Source organism: Alexandromys fortis, unplaced genomic scaffold, assembly GCF_014885135.2.
Source record: "Alexandromys fortis isolate MF-2015 unplaced genomic scaffold, M_Fortis_MF-2015_v1.1 scaffold_246, whole genome shotgun sequence".
Classification (NCBI taxonomy): domain Eukaryota; kingdom Metazoa; phylum Chordata; class Mammalia; order Rodentia; family Cricetidae; genus Alexandromys; species Alexandromys fortis.
Window position 1 is genome coordinate 239,370 of NW_026068131.1, and position 17,822 is coordinate 257,191.

Below are 17,822 nucleotides of genomic sequence, written 5' to 3' on the forward strand. Positions count from 1 at the left end.
TGGTGAAAAAACGATTTTATTCAATTTCTTTGAAATCCCATTATGTTAGTTTGCTTTATTTTGTTGTGATAAACAATATGACCAAAACCAACTTGGTGAGGAAAGAGTTTATTTTATCTTTCACTTCCACATCCCAGTTCATTATTGAGAAAAGTCAGGCTAGGAACTCAAGGCAAGAACCTGGAGGGAGGAACTAAAGTAGAGACGATGGCAGAAAGATGCTTACTGGCTTGCTCCCCATGGCTTTCTCCGGCTGCTTTCTTACATGATTCAGGAACACCCAGGGATGGTACTGTCCACAGCGAGTTATCTCTTCCCACACCAATAATAAGAAAATGCCTCACAGGCTTATTATCACAGGGGCATTGCTATGACAAACCTGATGTGTATTATGGAAAGGATTATGGAAGTTTTTCAGACCTTGGGCTAGAAAAGCCGTGGAGTCATCAGAGCTTAGCGGGCTGTTCTGGGTGAGCTTGGAAGATAAGCATCCTGTGAGCAGTGCAGATGATGGAGGCTTGGCTTGTGAAGTTCCAGAAGCAAGTTTTGAGTCCTTTAAAGATTGTGTTGGGCCCCACATCTGACAGAAAACTGATCTCCATAATATATAAAGAACTCAAGAAACTGGACACTAAAATACTATATAATCCAAAGAAAAAAAATGGGGTAAAGATCTAAACAGAGAACTCTCAATAAATCTCAAATGACCAAAAAAAAAAAAAAAAAACACTTAAGAAAATGCTCAACTTCCTTAGCTATCAGAGAAATGCAAATCAAAACAAGTTTGAGATTCCATCTTACCCCTATAAGTATGGCCAAGATCACAAACACTGATGACAACTTTTGCGGAGAGGTTGTGGGGTAAAGGAAACACTCCTGCATTGCTGGTGGGAGTGCAAAGTGGTACAGCCCCTATAGATATCAGTAAGGCAATTTCTCAGAAAATTAGGAAACAACCTTCCTCAAGACCCAGCAATACCACTTTTAGGTATATATCGAAAGGATTCTCAATTATACCACAAGGACATGCACTCAACTATGTTCATAGCATTATTCATAATAGCCAGCACCTGGAAACAACATAGATGCCCCTCAACCAAAGAATGGATAAGAAAAATGTGATACATTTATACAATGGAATACTATTCAGCAGTAAAAAAATGACATCTTGCAATTTACAAACAAATGGACAAAACTAGAAAAAAAATCATACTGAGTAAGGCAACCCACACCCAGAGAGACAAATAAAGTATATATTTGCTCATAAATAGATATTAGACATAAAGCAAAGAATAACAACCCTACAGTTCACAACTCCAGAGAGCCTAAACAAAAAAGAGGACTCTAAGAGAGACGTTAGAAAGGAGAAAAAGGGCAATATCTCCTGAGTAAGTTGGGAGCATGGAGGGCAACATGGGTGTGGGAGGGGAGAGGGAAGAAAAGGGGGAGTGAGAAAATTTATAGCTCAATAAAACAATAAAAAAGAACACTAAAAATTAATAAAAATTTTAAAAAGACTGTATTGGGGCTACTGAATTATGAACTAATAAAGCCAAACCTCTGCTTTAGTGAGACAATTGAGACTTGTCAGCTGGGACTGAAGAATCGAGAAGAGACCAGCATAATTGAGGTGAAACCTGGGAAGCATTGCCTCAGAGCACACAGAAACTGTTCCAGACGTGGCTAGGTATGTCATGCTGGCAGCTGAACTTGGTAGTGTAAGATTGTCCCAGGTTGCATTTTTTGAGCATGAAGGGATTATGGGAAACAGCTGGAGCTTGATGCTGTGTTTCAGGGTTGGAGACTGAAGTGAGCCCGGGAGAAACCAATGGTGAAAATGTAGCCTCAGTTGCAGTAAAATGCCCAGGGTGGAAATGTTCATGGAGAGAAGTTGAGGCTCGGCATCATGTGACAGTCCAGAATGAGATGGTTGAGTTGGGAGGAGGGACAGTGTGGGAGAGCAATGGAAGAGATATCTTGATAGAGGAACCCCTTAAGGGGTTAGGGAGAAACCTGGATTCTAAGGAAATTTCTCACAATAATGGAGAGAGTGCCTGAACAGGTCATCCGCTGTAATCATGTCGGTAATGACTCAGCTGCCATCATAGAGTCTTCATCCAGTAATTGATGGAACCAGATGCAGAGATCTACAGTCAAGCACCAGGCCAAGATCCAGAAACCCAAATCGAAGAGAGGAAGGAGGAAACATATGAACAAGGGAGGTCAAGATCATGAAAGGGAAATCCATAGAGACGACTGAACCAAGTTCGTGGGAACTCATGAACTTTAGACCGACCGCTGTGGCCCCTGCAAGGGACCGAACTAGGGCCTCTCCATGTGGGAGACAGTTGTGTAGCTTGTTCTGTTTGAGGGATCCTTGGCTGTGGGACCAGGACGTATCCCCAGTGCATGAACTGACAAGGTCCTTGATGCTTGGTACTGCCTTAACTGAATGTGCCAGACTTTGTAGACTCGCCTTACTCTTTCTGAGGAATGGATTGGGGCTGAGCTGGGGGAAGGAGGGGGAGTGGGAGGAGGGGAGAGGAACAATGTTTGGTATGTAAAATGAATAAAAATTTAAATAAAAAAGAAGTTGATGAGAGGCAACAGTTAAAGGTACAACCCAGATGAAGTGGAGATTCAAGCATTTGGGAAATAAGAGTACCTAAGATGACCTTCAAAGACCGCATCAGCTGTGGAGTAGAGTTGATCTAAGCTTCCTTTGGAGGAGTCCCGAAGATCATAAGGGAATCGCAGACCTTGATCACTGAGTTCTTTCCACTGGTGGAGGAATTTGGCCTTGGCCTTGTTTTATTCAGATTGAGACTGTGTCCTGGTTCTTCTTGCAGTAATAAAAATTTGAACTTACTTTGATTTTACAAGAATCAGGACCGCGCGGGGGGCACCCACACACTGAGACAATGGGGATGATCTATCGGGAACTCACCAAGGCCAGCTGGCCTGGGTCTGAAAAAGCCTGGGTTAAAACCAGTCTCGCTGAACATAGCGGACAATGAGGACTACGGAGGCCCCACGAACAATGGCAATGGATTTTTGATCCTACTGCACCTATTGGTTATGTGGGAGCCTAGGCAATTTGGATGCTCACCTTACTAGACCCGGATGGAGGTGGGTGGTCCTTGGACTTCCCACAGGGCAGGGAACCCTGATTGCTCTTTGGGCTGACGAGGGAGGGGGACTTGATTGAGGGAGGGGGAGGGAAAGGGGAGGCGGAGGTGGGGAAGAGACAGAAATCTTTAATAAATAAATAAATAAGGAAAAAAAAGAATCTACAGTTGAGAGACTTTTGAGTTTTAGAGTTACTTTGGATAGTTTAGAGACTTTAGAGACTTTAGATATTTTAGAGAAGTAATGAAATTAGAAAACCACTTTGGATGATTTAAAGAGACTGAACTTTGTTTTTTTTTTTTTTTGGTAGAGAGCTAGTTTAATGAATTATGGCATATATAGACAAGGAATACATGACACTCATTTAAAATGAGATAGATTGGCATGGATATACTGAAATGAATGTTCTTCAACAAAATACATTGATGAGCTAGGTGGGAGAAGCATCCCCATCAGCCCAGCACTTCAGAGGTAGATGCAAGAGGGTTGGGAACTCCAAGTCATTCTCAACTTTATAACAAGTTTGAGGCTAGTTTGGGCCATGTGAGACTATTAAAAAAAAAAAAAAACAAAGCATACCAAAACAAAGAAGGGAAAACATTAATTGAATTTTTATAAAAGCCTCTTGGGTCGGAGATTGTAACTTATAAAGTGTTTGAATTTGTAAAGACTATGGAACTTCAAAATATTAGAATGTTTTATACTGTGATATTTATATTAAATATGAGATTTTGGGGATGAACAAGAATGTAAAGGTAATGTAACAAGAAAATAACAGTAATGTGCTTGTGTGTCACATTGACAAGGGGTCAATTATGGGAGCTAGTTTTTATGTCAATGTATCACAGCTTGAATTTATTTTGGAAGAGGGAACCTCAGCAGAGAGAATACCTATTTCAGACTGGTCTGTGGGCAAACCTGTGGTACATTTTCTTGACTGTTCGTTGATGTGGGAGGGCCCAGATAACTATGGACAGTGGTACATCTGGTCTGGTTATCCTGAGTGCAGAAGAAAATAGTCTCAGCAAGTGAGGAGTAAGCCTGCAAGTTGCAGTTCTCCATGGCCTCTGCATCAGCTCTTACCTCCATGTTCCTGCTCCGTTTGAGTTCCCGCCCTGACTTTGAGCCATGAAATATGACCTCAACATGTGTAAGCTGAAATAAGTCCTCTCTGCAAGTTGCTTATGGTCCTGGTGTTTTGTTAGAGCAACAGGAATCTCTAAGACAGAGGCGTTTTAGTCAGTTGAGGTTTTCTCTTTCCAGATGACCCTTGCTTATGTCAAACTGCAAAAAAGGAACGGACACACCCATAAAACATCTACTTATTTGGAATGGGTTGCCTCCTAAATCAGTGCCCAACAGTTCTAGCAAATGGTTAGTTCTGACCAAAACTCAAGGGTATGTTCTGTATGTTCCTTCTGTTCCTGTAGAGGCACCACTTTTCCCCCTCTTTCACAAAGAAGGAACCCAAGAGAGAGAAAACAGTCTGTATCAGCTCAGTGATACAAGGGGTACTATCCCCCATCTGAATAAGTGAACACAGCTTTTATTGTAACTTCATAATTTTATGTGTTTTGAGGATAAAATAGTGTTATGATTTATAAAACTCCATAGAATTGTATCAGACTAATTGTCATGCTTATTACCCCAAACACTTACATTTTGACTGTGTGATTTGACATTTGATCTTTGTAATTTTGAAATATGCAATATACTACATTTAAGTACATTTAAACTTATTCCATTGAGACTTTGTAAATTTTAAATACTTTCTTCTCCACCTACATCCCCAGATTCTGTATCATTTTACTCTGTGTTTCTGAATTTGGTTGCCCTAGATTCCACTGGGAAGTGAGAATATAAAGTAGTTGGTTTTCGTGCCTGGCACATTTCACTTGGCATAATTTTTTACACTGTGTGTTGTAAACAATGGAATTTCCTTATTTTTACAGTACACATTTTAAAGTAATGTAACTTTCAAAGGGAATAGAAGTGCAAGAGTTCCCAGGTAAGCAGTTATTGACTGTTGATGGATGCCAGGAGGAGAGTCGTTTTCTTTTTAAAAAAAATCTTGGCCCCAGTTAGGTCTACTATGCTCTGGTGGATGGATGGCCTTGACCTATCAGTCTGGGGGCAACAGAAAATGGAATCTTTGGGGGAGAAATAAAGAGGTAGGGAGGAAGTTGAGAGTGGGTGTGGTAAGCTGGGGGGAATTGGGGGAGGAGGAATGGGTAGTAAATGTTGTCAAAGTCCGTTGTAGGTATGCGTGAAATTCTCAAAGAATTAATTGAAAATGCATTTGTCCCCTCCAAATATTTGCAATAGGTCATTGCATGTTGGTTTCTCCTTCCTTCCCTGATAAAGACCCTTGGTGGACCTCTGTAAGAAGCCGATAAGACTATTTGGCTAGTTCTCTGACCAAGAGCAAAGTATAGAAAGACAAAAGTATACTTAATTTGTTTTTCTATTTTTAAACAATTCTCTGGACCCCTTTTGTTAACAGTGTTGAGCATTGAACTCTGGGCTTTGCATATGCTAGGTAACTCCTCTAACACTGAACTATAACTACTGAACTTGAAATCCCATTTTATTTGCTTCATTTATTCTGTACTGTTAAGAAGCTAGGCAAAAGTAAGCTCTAGCAAAGCTCCAAGACCAACAATCATAAATGAAAAATTAGTGAGATTTTCAGTATATGACCGCTCTTGTAAGACAAAAGGGTGACTAACCCAAATTTAATATTTCTTAGCTAGAGTTAATATGATATATTGCTAATAATATATATGTTGCTGCAGGATTCCATTCATTCATGGATTTTTCACAGGCCATTGAAATCTTACCTCTTCCATTTGTTAATTGTGGCATTACCTATGTCATCTGTTAAATACGAATATGGAGGTGGAGGTGGATCTGAGAGGAATTCGGTAAGGAAATGGGTATGATCAAAATATACTGCATTATCAAAAAAAACCCCCAAATACACTGCATGAAATTCTCAAACAAATAATATACTTTAAAAGGGTGATTACTATAGTTCTCTCATTAAGCTATATTAAGGATTGTATTGGACTAATATTTTAAAAAATATATAAAACAATTGAAACAGTGCCTCACAGTGAGCTCACAAAAAAAAAAAAAGTTCACTATTGTGATTACAGTTCAAAACAAATCTTTTGGCAGATCCAATGATTTACCTCGTTATTCTAATACATCTATAGGTATTGGTAGCTCTTTTAGTCACACAAGGTAGCCATGTCCTTTCCTATCACTGTACTTTTTCTGTTTTGGTACTTTGGCTGGAACGGAAGTATCAGGTGTGCTAGGCAAGCACTGAGCATGCAATGGTGGTGGTGCATGTCTTTTCACAGCTCTAATCCCAACACTCAGGAGTCAGAAGCAGGCAGATATCTGAGTTCAAGGCCAACGTTGTCTATAGAGCTAGTTTCAGGACAGCCAGGGCTACATAGAGAAACCCTGTTCCCAAAAAAAGTGTGGTTATTAACACGTTGTGGCCACACTTTATTTCTAGCAAATTATTGCCTGTTTTTATTGGTATATATTTATGTTTTCCCTTGGTACCAAATGCAGAGCTTTGCAGGCAGTAAATGTTTGACACAACTTTATTGAATATATTTCAGCTGTTGTTGTTGAGTTACATGCTGAAATTTATTTCGTTGATATTACTGGCTGTGTATGGCCCTTAGTGAAAAGCCTGTCTTCAGATTCAGGTGTAAAAGGAGTTTTTTAAGTCAGATCTCAGTGTGCCTTACACATTGCATCAGCCTGTAGGCTTCCTCTCACAGGAAGCCCAGTGCAATACTGTGCAGAGCAACTATCAAGGTTGGGGTGGGGTGTGTGGACATCAGCCATCTCTTGCACAGGAAGTGGCCATAACTTTGCAATTGTCTTTGTACTCTTTCTTTCAGAAGTTTCCCGAAAGAGGTGGAGGTGGATGACCACGGAAATGAATTCAAAGTAAAAAGGTGTTTTCCTGGTTCCCACATAGAGGGAAACAAGCTAAGGATCTTGGAGAGTTAAGACCAGGAGGTCTTCCTCATTTTCTTATGCACTTGGTCGTTTATTTACGCACCTGATAGTCCTGGGGGAAACATTTCAGCTGTTGCCTTGAGAAGACAGCGAAGGCCTAGAAACAGTCCTTAGTTTGGGTTTCTACTAAAAATGGATGCATAAGAGCAGTTGGACAACTACTGATTTTGCTCAAGGTTATCAAAGAAGACTTTCTAGTGACAGCCAGCATCATTTTTATCTCTCTATCTTTTAAGACGACCTAAAACCTTACTCTTCTGAGAACCTTTCTAACTTGTCTAACTCTTTGTCTCTCACCCTGGGAGGACTGTTTATTTTAATCTATACATCTGATGTCACTTTATTCCTTTATCAAGTATTTGTCACATCCTATAGAGTAACACAGTTTCTTTGATACAGTTCTGTTTTCCTCTTTGCTGTAGTCTGAGACTCTGGGAATCGGATGTGAAGATTGAGGTTCAGCTAGTACATGATTATGTAGGGTCCTATAGTTATGTAGGGTCCTATAGTCAGAACTGAGTTGAAGGACTCTGTCTCAGGGTTCTTTCTCATCTAACACTGAGTGAGTACTTGAACATATTACAGAAGGGGTCCCCATCACAGTCTGCAAATTCTCATTTTTTTCTCTTTTATCTTTTTCCTCCGTCTTCCTTTCTTTCCAAACACAGCCATGAACTATAGCACCTCAAATAGGAAATCCGTTTGACTTTCCATTGCACTGAAAATCTGCATGGACTACAGGCATACCATATATATAAGGGGCCCCGCTTGCTGGATGTGGTGACACATAGCACAGAATCCTAGCACTTGTATGGCCGAGGCAGGGAGATGGTTTTATTCTGAGTTTGAGGTTAGTCTGAAAAAGGTCCTGAAAGCCTGGGGTTTAAAGGAAAACTTTGTCTCGAAAAATAAAAATAAACAGTCCCCTTGTGCTGTTGTTGAAAGCTGGGCCCTTACCAACATGTTCTGTGCTTGTGGAATAAAGAGGAACTCTCAAGCGCTCAGTACCCTTTGTTCTACTTCATATTCTCGTCACAGATGACATTTTTTTTTAAAAAAAAAACATCTCTGGCCCCTAATAGTTTCCATCTATGGTGCTGAAGATGGACACCATTAGTTATTCCTTTATTGAAGTCATTATCTCCAGAAGTACCTTGTTTAAAAGCCAGTGGGGAATGGTTGGGAATGTAGCTCAAACAGTTTGAGCCCCTGTCTAGCACACGAGAAGCCATGAGCTTAATCCCCAATATCACACACAAAAAGAAAACAAAATAGCCACTAGAATACCTTAACTGAGCGCATGCAAAAGGAGTGTTACTGAATGTAATTTTTTCAGAGTTAGTTGAGAGAACATAGTTCCTTCTTAGAGAAGGGCTTACTGCCTTGCTCCTACTCCAAGCTTTAGTTAGAAACTCAAAAGAAACAGTCGCTAAATCTTTCTAGAAGTGAAATCTGGATACACTGTTCTCAGGGTCTAAGCTATCATTATTATTTATTATTATTATTCTGGTGTAAGGAAGGTATTTGCAAAATAGCGTTGATGTGAATGGGTCCCTATTCTCGGCTACAGTCACAGCCTTGGTCCCTGTAATCACAGGAAAACAGACAGTAAATAAAGAGGACCAGGAAACTATGGAGTGTTTGAGTCAGAGAGGCTGAAAGCAACAACGACTCCCAACTATGCTGTTTAGAGAAGGAACAGAGTTGAGACTATACTCCCCACACTTTTAATTCTCAGGCCATGGTCTTTTTGCTTGAGTCCAAACTTAAAAAAAAAAAAAACTTTATATGGCAGAAACCGATTGACTATTTTCTAGGCCCTTATTTCCACTAGTTAGACTGAAGGGTGCAATCTGAAACCAACATCACAGGATCTGTCCCCATCCTTCATCCTCTGTATCATTAGAATTTAAGGTGGAAGGTCCTAAATGAGAACTGATCATCTTCCTAGTTTGATGTGGGAATGATTTCTTACTAATAAAGAAATTGCCTTGGCCCATTTTAGTGGATAGAAAATTAGGTAGGCGGAGTATACAAAAGAGAATTCTGGGAAAAGGAAGCTGAGTGAGTCGCCATGGTTCTCCCGCTCCAGACAGACGCAGGTTAAGATCCTCCCTGGTAAGCCAGCTCGTGGGCTACACAGAATATTAGAAATGGGTTAGAACAATATGTAAGAGCTAGCCATAAGGAACTGGAACTATCCGGGCCAGGCAGTGTTTGAAAGAATACAGTTTCCGTGTAATTATTTCTGGGCATAAGCTAGCCATGCGGGCGGCCGGGTGCCGGGGACGCAGCCCTGCCGCCGCTCCTATTTCAACAGATGGCGCCCAGACGTGATGGCTAAATCCACTTAAAAACCTGAGAAGGCTTAAAAATAAGGGAGAGAGAGTTTAACACAGATTTTTGCTGTTTTGTTGGTGGCGTTCTGTAGAGAGATTCCTGATTCAGCAACAGCAAAAAAAAAAAAAAAAGCCGCGTCATTTTAAAGCGCTGCTTCCTGGAGCTATGCTGCCAGCGTGAACTCTGGCTTTAAAGCATTTCAAGGCTTTTATGGGACTGGATGTTTGTGTTCCCGCTTGGGATCGGAGGAGAGTGCTCTGAGACTGTGCCGATGGCTCAGCGCTTCCCGCCTGCACCTGGGCAGACGGCAGAATCAGGCTTAGGCAGGCGGAAGAGCATGGCGGATTCCTGCCGCTGTACAGAGACGCATTTTCAGACTGCGCAGTGCTCTGCATGTCAGATTTGGCTGTAACTTGGATGAAAAGAGTTTCTGTGCTGCACACTCAGTCTCAGAGTTAAACTGCTGAGTGCGGCTCCAATGTGGACTTGCTGTGTGCCTGAAACTGTGAATGGTTCAGGGGCACCAAATGACTCTGAGGCAGGAGCAGCTGCTCCATGCTGAACTGTGCTGATCTCAGCAGGAACTACCGTAATTACCTTAAAACCGTGCAGTTAAGGTTTAGACTGGGCAGGACACAGGCAGTACCGTATTACCTGTAAATGGTGCAACTTAAGTTTTTAAGAAATGCTTAACATTTTAAGAAATGCTCCTGTATAGTAAAGAAATTACAGATTCACAATAAAACAGATTCAGACACTGTTGGATAAATGTACGTAGGCTTGGGAAAGAGAAGAAAAAGAATATAAAGAATAAAGTTAATGTCTTAAAAAGAAAAAGGGTAAAGTCTTTAAAGAGACAGAGTACAGAAGTACAGAGAGTTATAGATTAAAAGAAATAAAGAAATATAAGCCACGTAAAAATGGAAAATTCACAGAGAGTCTGGATTATGTACATTGTGTTTTCTTTAAAATTTTTGACTGTGAAGGAGCTAAGTACAGAGAGACATTTCATTACATGGGCTGCCAATCTAAACCAAAATGGATATAAGGGTATTATGATTTCAGAATTTGGGTCTAAGGATATGATGCTTTGGAGAGGGTCTTCTTTTGTTTTTGCAGAGGATGAGACCCTGTGGATTGCATCTATTCCGATTTGGTATGATAGACCACGCCCTCCTGAAAGGTTGCTGTGAATACCCTCAAAAAATTGCTTCGCTCAATTGCCAACTGAGATGAAACTAGCATACAGGTTATATCATGAACAACCTAATTAACGACGCCCCTATTCAGCAGGAAGCAGTTTGTAGAGAAAAAACTACGCCCATGTTCCCAAATATTGTTTATAAATGTTCTTTTACATTTAAAGGGGGATATGATATAGATATGAATAATTTGCATTGGTATGGATTTTATGGTCAATTTTGTTATATGTATATGTATTTTTGATCTTGATTAAGGTATTGTGATTGTGTAGTTCATTTAAAAATGTAATGTATAATTAGGAAATATAGGTTGTTAATGGATAATCATCGCTAATACTTAAGCTTGTAGTCATGTTAGTTAGATTTTCTAGATATATAGAGAGATATTTTAGTTAGATAGGCATTCTTCATATCTTTCAAAGGCTGCAGAATATGGCATTTAAGATATTTTAATAACTTAGGGTTTTTCATGACAATGAGACACATTTGCTCCTGGCAGCACCAATCTATTTCAAGAGGAAGATGGGCATCGAAGAGAATCCTTATGGAGTTTGATAGCCATTTGGGCAAGAAACTGCTCTTGCCTGGACTGTTGCATAAACTGGACACAGAGAACCCGCAGAGAGAGGACTGCTGAACTTGCCTAAAGGTGAGATGACCTTTTGGGGTTCCTGCTTCATGAAAGAGTCTGTGAGACATTCTGCAGGACACAGCAAAAAGTGACTGAACTGTCTTTGGAATTTCTTGCTTGATGAGAATGTCTGCTGGATACTATGGGCCTGTAGGCCGAAGATGGATGCCCCAACGGTACAGAGGAACTTTGGGTGACTGTCCAGGCAGCGAGATGTCTCTGTCATTTCTAGAGTTTTCTTATTTCTTGTTTGATAGGTAATATTATATCCTTCTGGAGTCTTTGATGGAGTTGAAGAATGGTTAGTTATAGTTTTCCTTAGTTATGATAAGAGATAAAATAGATATAAATATTGTAACTGTAATTCTTACTTGATAACTGTTTTGTTATATGTAATTTTACTATGTTAAAGTTAAAGCCTTTCTTTTTTGTTTAAACAGAAAAAGGGGAAATGATGTGGGAGTGATTTCTTATTAATAAAGAAACTGCCTTGGCCCATTTTATTGGATAGAAAATTAGGTAGGCGGAGTAGACAGAGGAGAATGCTGGGAAAAAGAAGCTGTGTGAGGAGTCGCCATGGTTCTCCCGCTCCAGACAGACGCAGGTTAAGATCCTCCCTGGTAAGCCAGCTCGTGGGCTACACAGAATATTAGAAATGGGTTAGAACAATATGTAAGAGCTAGCCATAAGGAACTGGAACTATCCGGGCCAGGCAGTGTTTGAAAGAATACAGTTTCCGTGTAATTATTTCTGGGCATAAGCTAGCCATGCGGGCGGCCGGGTGCCGGGGACGCAGCCCTGCCGCCGCTCCTATTTCAACACTAGTTGTGAATGTAGACTTCCCAGGGACTGCATACATGAGGCTTGAGCATTTAAGTCATTGCCTTCCCAAGCTCTTCAGTTATTCTTCTCATCCTGGAGGTCACATTGATTTTAAAGATATAGCATTATCTTTTATTTTATTTTCACTACTTTTTTTCCTTCATTGTGGTTAATAAAATACAGTTTAAAACATCCTAGCATCGGAGCAGTAACTGAGTGCCAATTCAGCCTTCACCCTTATTTCTGAGTGTTGTTTGCTTAGACAAGCTGTTTTATCTACAGTGTGTGGCAGAGAGTTACCAGTATATTCCCTGCGGTAACTTGGTCAGACTATGGCTTGCCTCACCTGCTGTATCCCTTGGGAGAAAGCAGACTCTCTGAGTCTCACAGGGAGGGAACAATGTACTAGCACCGTACACCCGAATACCTCAAGCCATGGCTCAAGTTCAGATCAAGCTGCACGCTGGGAAGACATTCCAGGTGGTGGTGAGGTTTACTCCTGATTTGGAGCTCACTTGTTTCCACAGTGGAGAAATACTGACTAATATGATCTGCGAGATGGCCCAGTCGGTGCTGGCTTCTCAGAACTGTCCTTTATGTTGTACCCACAGAGGCCCAGGGCTCCAGGCCTGCTAAAGCAACCACCTCGACTCCCACAAAGGTGTGCTGCTGTAAAGATGGAGCAAGTAGGTGCTACCACTTCTGGAGACAAAGAGCCAAAAGTTTCTACATTCTCTATTTGCTAGTCTTTTTAAACTTTTCTATAGTTTGTGCTCTAAAATGATGGGAAGGAGAGTCATACCCAAAAGGGAATGCGCTTGTCTTTAGAAGGGGTGGAGGTAAAACTGTCACATTTATTTTGTGCTACTCCTTATAAGTCATAGAGCTGCTTCTGTCTGTCACGAAAGAAGGAAAGCAGTATTCCAGGATGAGACGGCATTCTCACCGGAGAAGATTAACATTGTTTCAGTGGAAAGGGTGTAGTACCATATTTCAGTTTTGATACAAATGTGCTTCCAATTTAAAATTTTGACAACGGATTTTCATTAGGTATTATCATAGCTCTGATATTTGAGGATTCCCTCAGTTGCTCTTGGAACCTCTTTGCCTCATGGGCAGAGCCCAAAGGCAGCTTATAACTTCCTGCTTTCTCACTCTAAAGCATGGGAAGCCAGTGAGTGTCTTTGGAGGCCGCTTGAGAATGGGTGGAGGCAGAGCAGTAGAGGCTGTTGCTGTACTAGCAGCTCCTTTCACAATAGTTCTGTTTTGTCATGTTGTACCCAGATTTCCGTTGGTTAGCCTCAACTTTATCTTCCTCATTTCTGTTTCCTCTTCATGATACAGAGGCCTTCCGAACATGTGACCTGCCTGCTCACAACATAAAGCTCGGCTTTCCCTGATCGCTATAGTTCGGGTCGGCACCTATATCCCATCCAAGACAAAGACACGAACTACTTTGATGACAGGTATAGTATCCATTTATTCTCTTAGATTTCCATGCTGTGACAGTGTTCACAACAGCTTACAGTGGATTGAATATGCCTAACTGCTTCTCAGGTCATAGTTAGGGATGGAGGTCAAAGATAAGACAGGAGAAGTTTTCTATTGGCTTTCTATGCTGGAGTTTGTGGTAGCTGAGAGAGGGGACATGATAATTCCTAAAAAATGATAGGGCTTAGAAGATAGTCATGTAGAAGTTAAATGTTCTTCACAGCCAGGAGTTAGGAGTTCTGAATAGCATTTTTCAGTTTGTCCTTTATCTATCACCTTAATTCTTTTAGCGAGTCGTTTCTGCATTCTAGCGCTCAGGCTTGGAGCTTCTTTTTCAAAGAAGAGGAAGACAAAGATCTCTGGAGTGCCATTTAATGTCCTAGTCCCTGTGTCTCTTATTTCAAAGGTTATCAGCCCTCCGCTGAGAAGGGGGATGGGACCGATGCTCGAATGTAAACCTCTAGGCAGTGCTGAACACACGCTGGAAAACTGGTGTTGTTATGAAAGGTATGACCAAGAGATGAAAGTTTCTTCCTCTTCTAGTCTTATTCCCCACTACTCCAATGTTAGAACTGAAAAGTCACACAGAAGGAAGTTTGAGAGTAGAAAGAGCACAAATATGTAAGTGAGGACCAGAGGTCTAGGGAGCAGGAAGAAGGTAATTTGCCCAAGGCCATGCACAGAACCTACAGCACAGCTCAGTCTAATCACAAGCCAGAGCTTTTTTTGCCCTGCTGTAGGACTGAGACACCAGAAAGTAGAGGTGCCTTGCATTTGAGGCAGGTGGCTCTTCTTCTATTGGAAGAAATTTGGATATTTCAGAATGGCTCTGAGTACTTCTTCTTCACTAACCTATTTCCTGTTATATGGCTTATTCTGGACACTTTGGGTAAAACCTCATGCCTCTTTTTACCAAGATTATGCCCTCCAATTTCTTTGGTGACGACCGATCTATTGGACTCTTTGGGAACAGATCTCTGGAGATAGCCAATGGAGGATGTTGTGCTCTCATGGGGGTGAATGATGCTATTTCAAATCAGATCATGACAAATAGAAGAGTTTAGGAATCCTTCAATTACCACCTTCATTCTATGGGTCTGACTAACTTTTTTCAACTGAACTTGCTCTTCTTCTGTGTACTCCTTTGAACAGGTGCAACGAGCATCAAAAGTGAAAATGAAACTGGCCTACATCCAGCTTAATGACGGACTCCTTCCATCAATACTGGGAACAAGTATTTATAATAATTTTTTAATTCAGAGTGTTGACTCTTTAGCCCCTCTCATACCTTTCTTCCTGGCTTCCTGGGGTGTATGGGGTCAGATAGGACATTCAGGAGGCTATGAATATCTCTGGGGTGTCCAACTCTTCTTACAGCAGGTGTCAGGCAGTGGAGAGGATGATAGGAAGCAGCAACAACTGTCCATTACCCTTTTCCTTGCTATTGTAAATACAACCTCTTTTAATCAATTTCCTTGGATTTTACTAGCTCCAAAGTCTGAAGCAAGGTCTCTTTAAGCACCTTCATAAGAAGCTATAGAAATCTCACCAGACAACTTTCAACCACCTTGACATGTAAGACTTCTGTCCACATCTCTAGAAAAGACAAATTGAAGCCTAAGAAAAGTTTTATCCCAGCTGTGATTGGCTAGGATCAGCACCTAATTTTGTCTGATTCTTTCCACTGTACCACATGTGGTGGCCACAACAGCTGCCGTGTTAGAAAGTCACACTTTTGGGTGACATAGGGTGACTGGGAGAAAAGTTAGGGAGTAGAAAAGACAATTTTGATGTTTAGCTTTTAAGTCATCAAATTGGAGCGATGTGTTAACCTCTTATATTCATCTAAGAGTTTAGAAAAAACAGCATATTTTTGCTGAAATAGCATTCAGGGAAGTTTTCCTTTCCTAGTAATCTTGGGATGTTTGCCACTTTTTGTGCCAGTGATTAATATAGGCTATTTACTTTTTTTTTTCAAACCTACATTTAGTTCTGGGCAGGACAAAATTCGATAATGGCAAGCTGGCATTTTGAACAATAGGATTTGTGTAATGCAAAAGACAATCTCAATTTCCAGGTGTGGCTCTTCTGACAGTTTCCTTACTGCCCCAGTGGCTGTGAGTTCGAACAGCTTAATGATGCCCTGCAAAATCCACTATCCTGTTTTGCTCTTTGTTTCTGTTCTTCTCCTTTTTTGCAGGGGGATATAAGACAGGAAAAGGCGATGCTGAGGAAAGCTGAGGGACACAATGAGATGACATATGATATAACCCCCAAACTCTAAATGACTTATTATATGACTTTCCCCAAACTTCCTTTTCTCATTTTTAATCTTGAGTCGGTAAAGCCAGTTGACTTAAAAGGGAATTTTAATAGTATTTGCTTGTAACTATTTATGCGACATCTGGCTAAGGCCCCAAGAAATTACTGCTTCAATTTTGCTAAACAAATTGTCAATCATTTTTTTATGTTGATATTTATTTCATTTATTTATTTTAACTTTAAAAACACATTATAGTCACCTTTTTTTCTGTATAAGGAATGAAATACAGAGTTTTATACATGCTAGCCAAACGTTCTTCCACAGAGTTTTATCCCTAGGCTTTGTTTTTTTTTCTTTTTTGTATAAGATAGGGTCATATTACATAGCTTAGGATGGCCTCAAACCCGAAGTTCTCCTATCTCTAAGAAAGCTGGTATTCAGACATGTACAATCATAACTGGGTATAACCACAAGTTTTGAGCATTTGCTACATAACACATATTAAATGGATGTCGTTATATATTTTATCAATACTCTCACAGTGACTTCCTGAACATTCTCGTGGCTTTAAAAAACTAGGCGTGAGGGACATAAAATCACTTATCTAAGATGTACACTAGCTAATGGCAGAGCTAGAATTCAAGACCATTTTTAAAACTCAAAGTCATGCTGAGAACACAGCGTGAAGGAAGTGGATAGAGGGAAGGAACAAGGATGTTGCCTTTGAGGCTTTTAATATCAGGGAGGCAGGATAACTGCCAAACTGTCCTGTTTCAGCTGGATAGAAGAGTTAAGTGTGGCTTGGGTCACGGAGTTTCCCGGGCAAATATTCAGGATCCCTGGTTTGGTATGGTGCCTTAGGCCTATTTTGCTCCCTCCCCCTCTTTTGGTGTTTCAGCCAGTCAGGTCAGCCTCTGCTTTTGTCTGAGGCTCGGGGTCTAACTTCATCACCACATCCCTTCTCTTTCTAGGTGCACGTCTTCTAGGATGTGCTTGCTGCTCAGTGGATGCTCCTGACCTGGCCTTCTGCAGTGTCACGCTCCGTGTATTTGACAAGCTGAGTTGGACACTCTGTGTGGTAGAGTGTCAGTTTGTCAAATACCCCAAGTGTGGCTCCTGCCTAGCATCTCCAGGCCCAGGACAGAGCAAATAGCCTGCTGCCTATATACAAATGCTTATGAACGATCGAGCTTTCTCAAGGTACTCTGTGGCTCTGAGGGAACTATAACATTTCATCAGGAGACGTCAGAGTAAGGAAGGTGCAGCTCTGGGGCCTACACATCTAGGATCTATCGACACATCTTGTGAGACTGCCATGGAGTGTCCAATGGGATTAAAATATATTAAGGGATACCAAGAAGGATGTGCAATTTGATTTAGTATTAATGTCTTCTTTCACATTCCTCTTCCTGCAGCCAGAACACCAGAGTTCTTCTACAAGCATCTTGACATCAAGAAGAAAGTAGGACATAGCAATCCACTTTCTTGTCCCTGGAGCACATGTTGACCTTGCCTGCATTTTCTCTTTTTCTGTTTTCTTTTTGTCCCTTCTCAAAGTACTCTTTCTGTTTCTCTTTGCACATCCAATTCTTCCATGTACGTTCAGACCCCACCAAACTCCAAACACTCTGGGCGGTTCGGAACATCGACCTATACTTTTTCTTTACTCCTTGAGTAGATGCAGGTATTTGCTCTTATATTTCCTGCCACTCACTACATCCCCCTAAATTGTCAGTGAATTTTTCCAGGGTATATTCTTGAATTCCCCATTACATTGTAAGAGTCTAGAGCATATTACAGTTACTTGGTTGCTGCATTCCCTACTATTGTCCAGCATTTTAATTTGTTTAATAAATGTTTACCAATTAATTGATGTTCTACTAGTCCATTGCCTTTG

At 40.9% G+C, this 17,822-nt stretch overlaps 1 long non-coding RNA gene across 1 annotated transcript; it reads left to right on the top strand.

Moving 5' to 3' along the window:
* The first annotated feature begins 13,538 nt into the window (after window positions 1-13,538).
* LOC126490845 (uncharacterized) lies at window positions 13,539-17,798 on the top strand. Its single transcript, XR_007589258.1, has 4 exons — window positions 13,539-13,637; window positions 14,069-14,169; window positions 14,815-14,896; window positions 16,897-17,798. It is a non-coding gene; the product is annotated as an uncharacterized lncRNA (long non-coding RNA).
* Window positions 17,799-17,822: the final 24 nt, after the last annotated feature.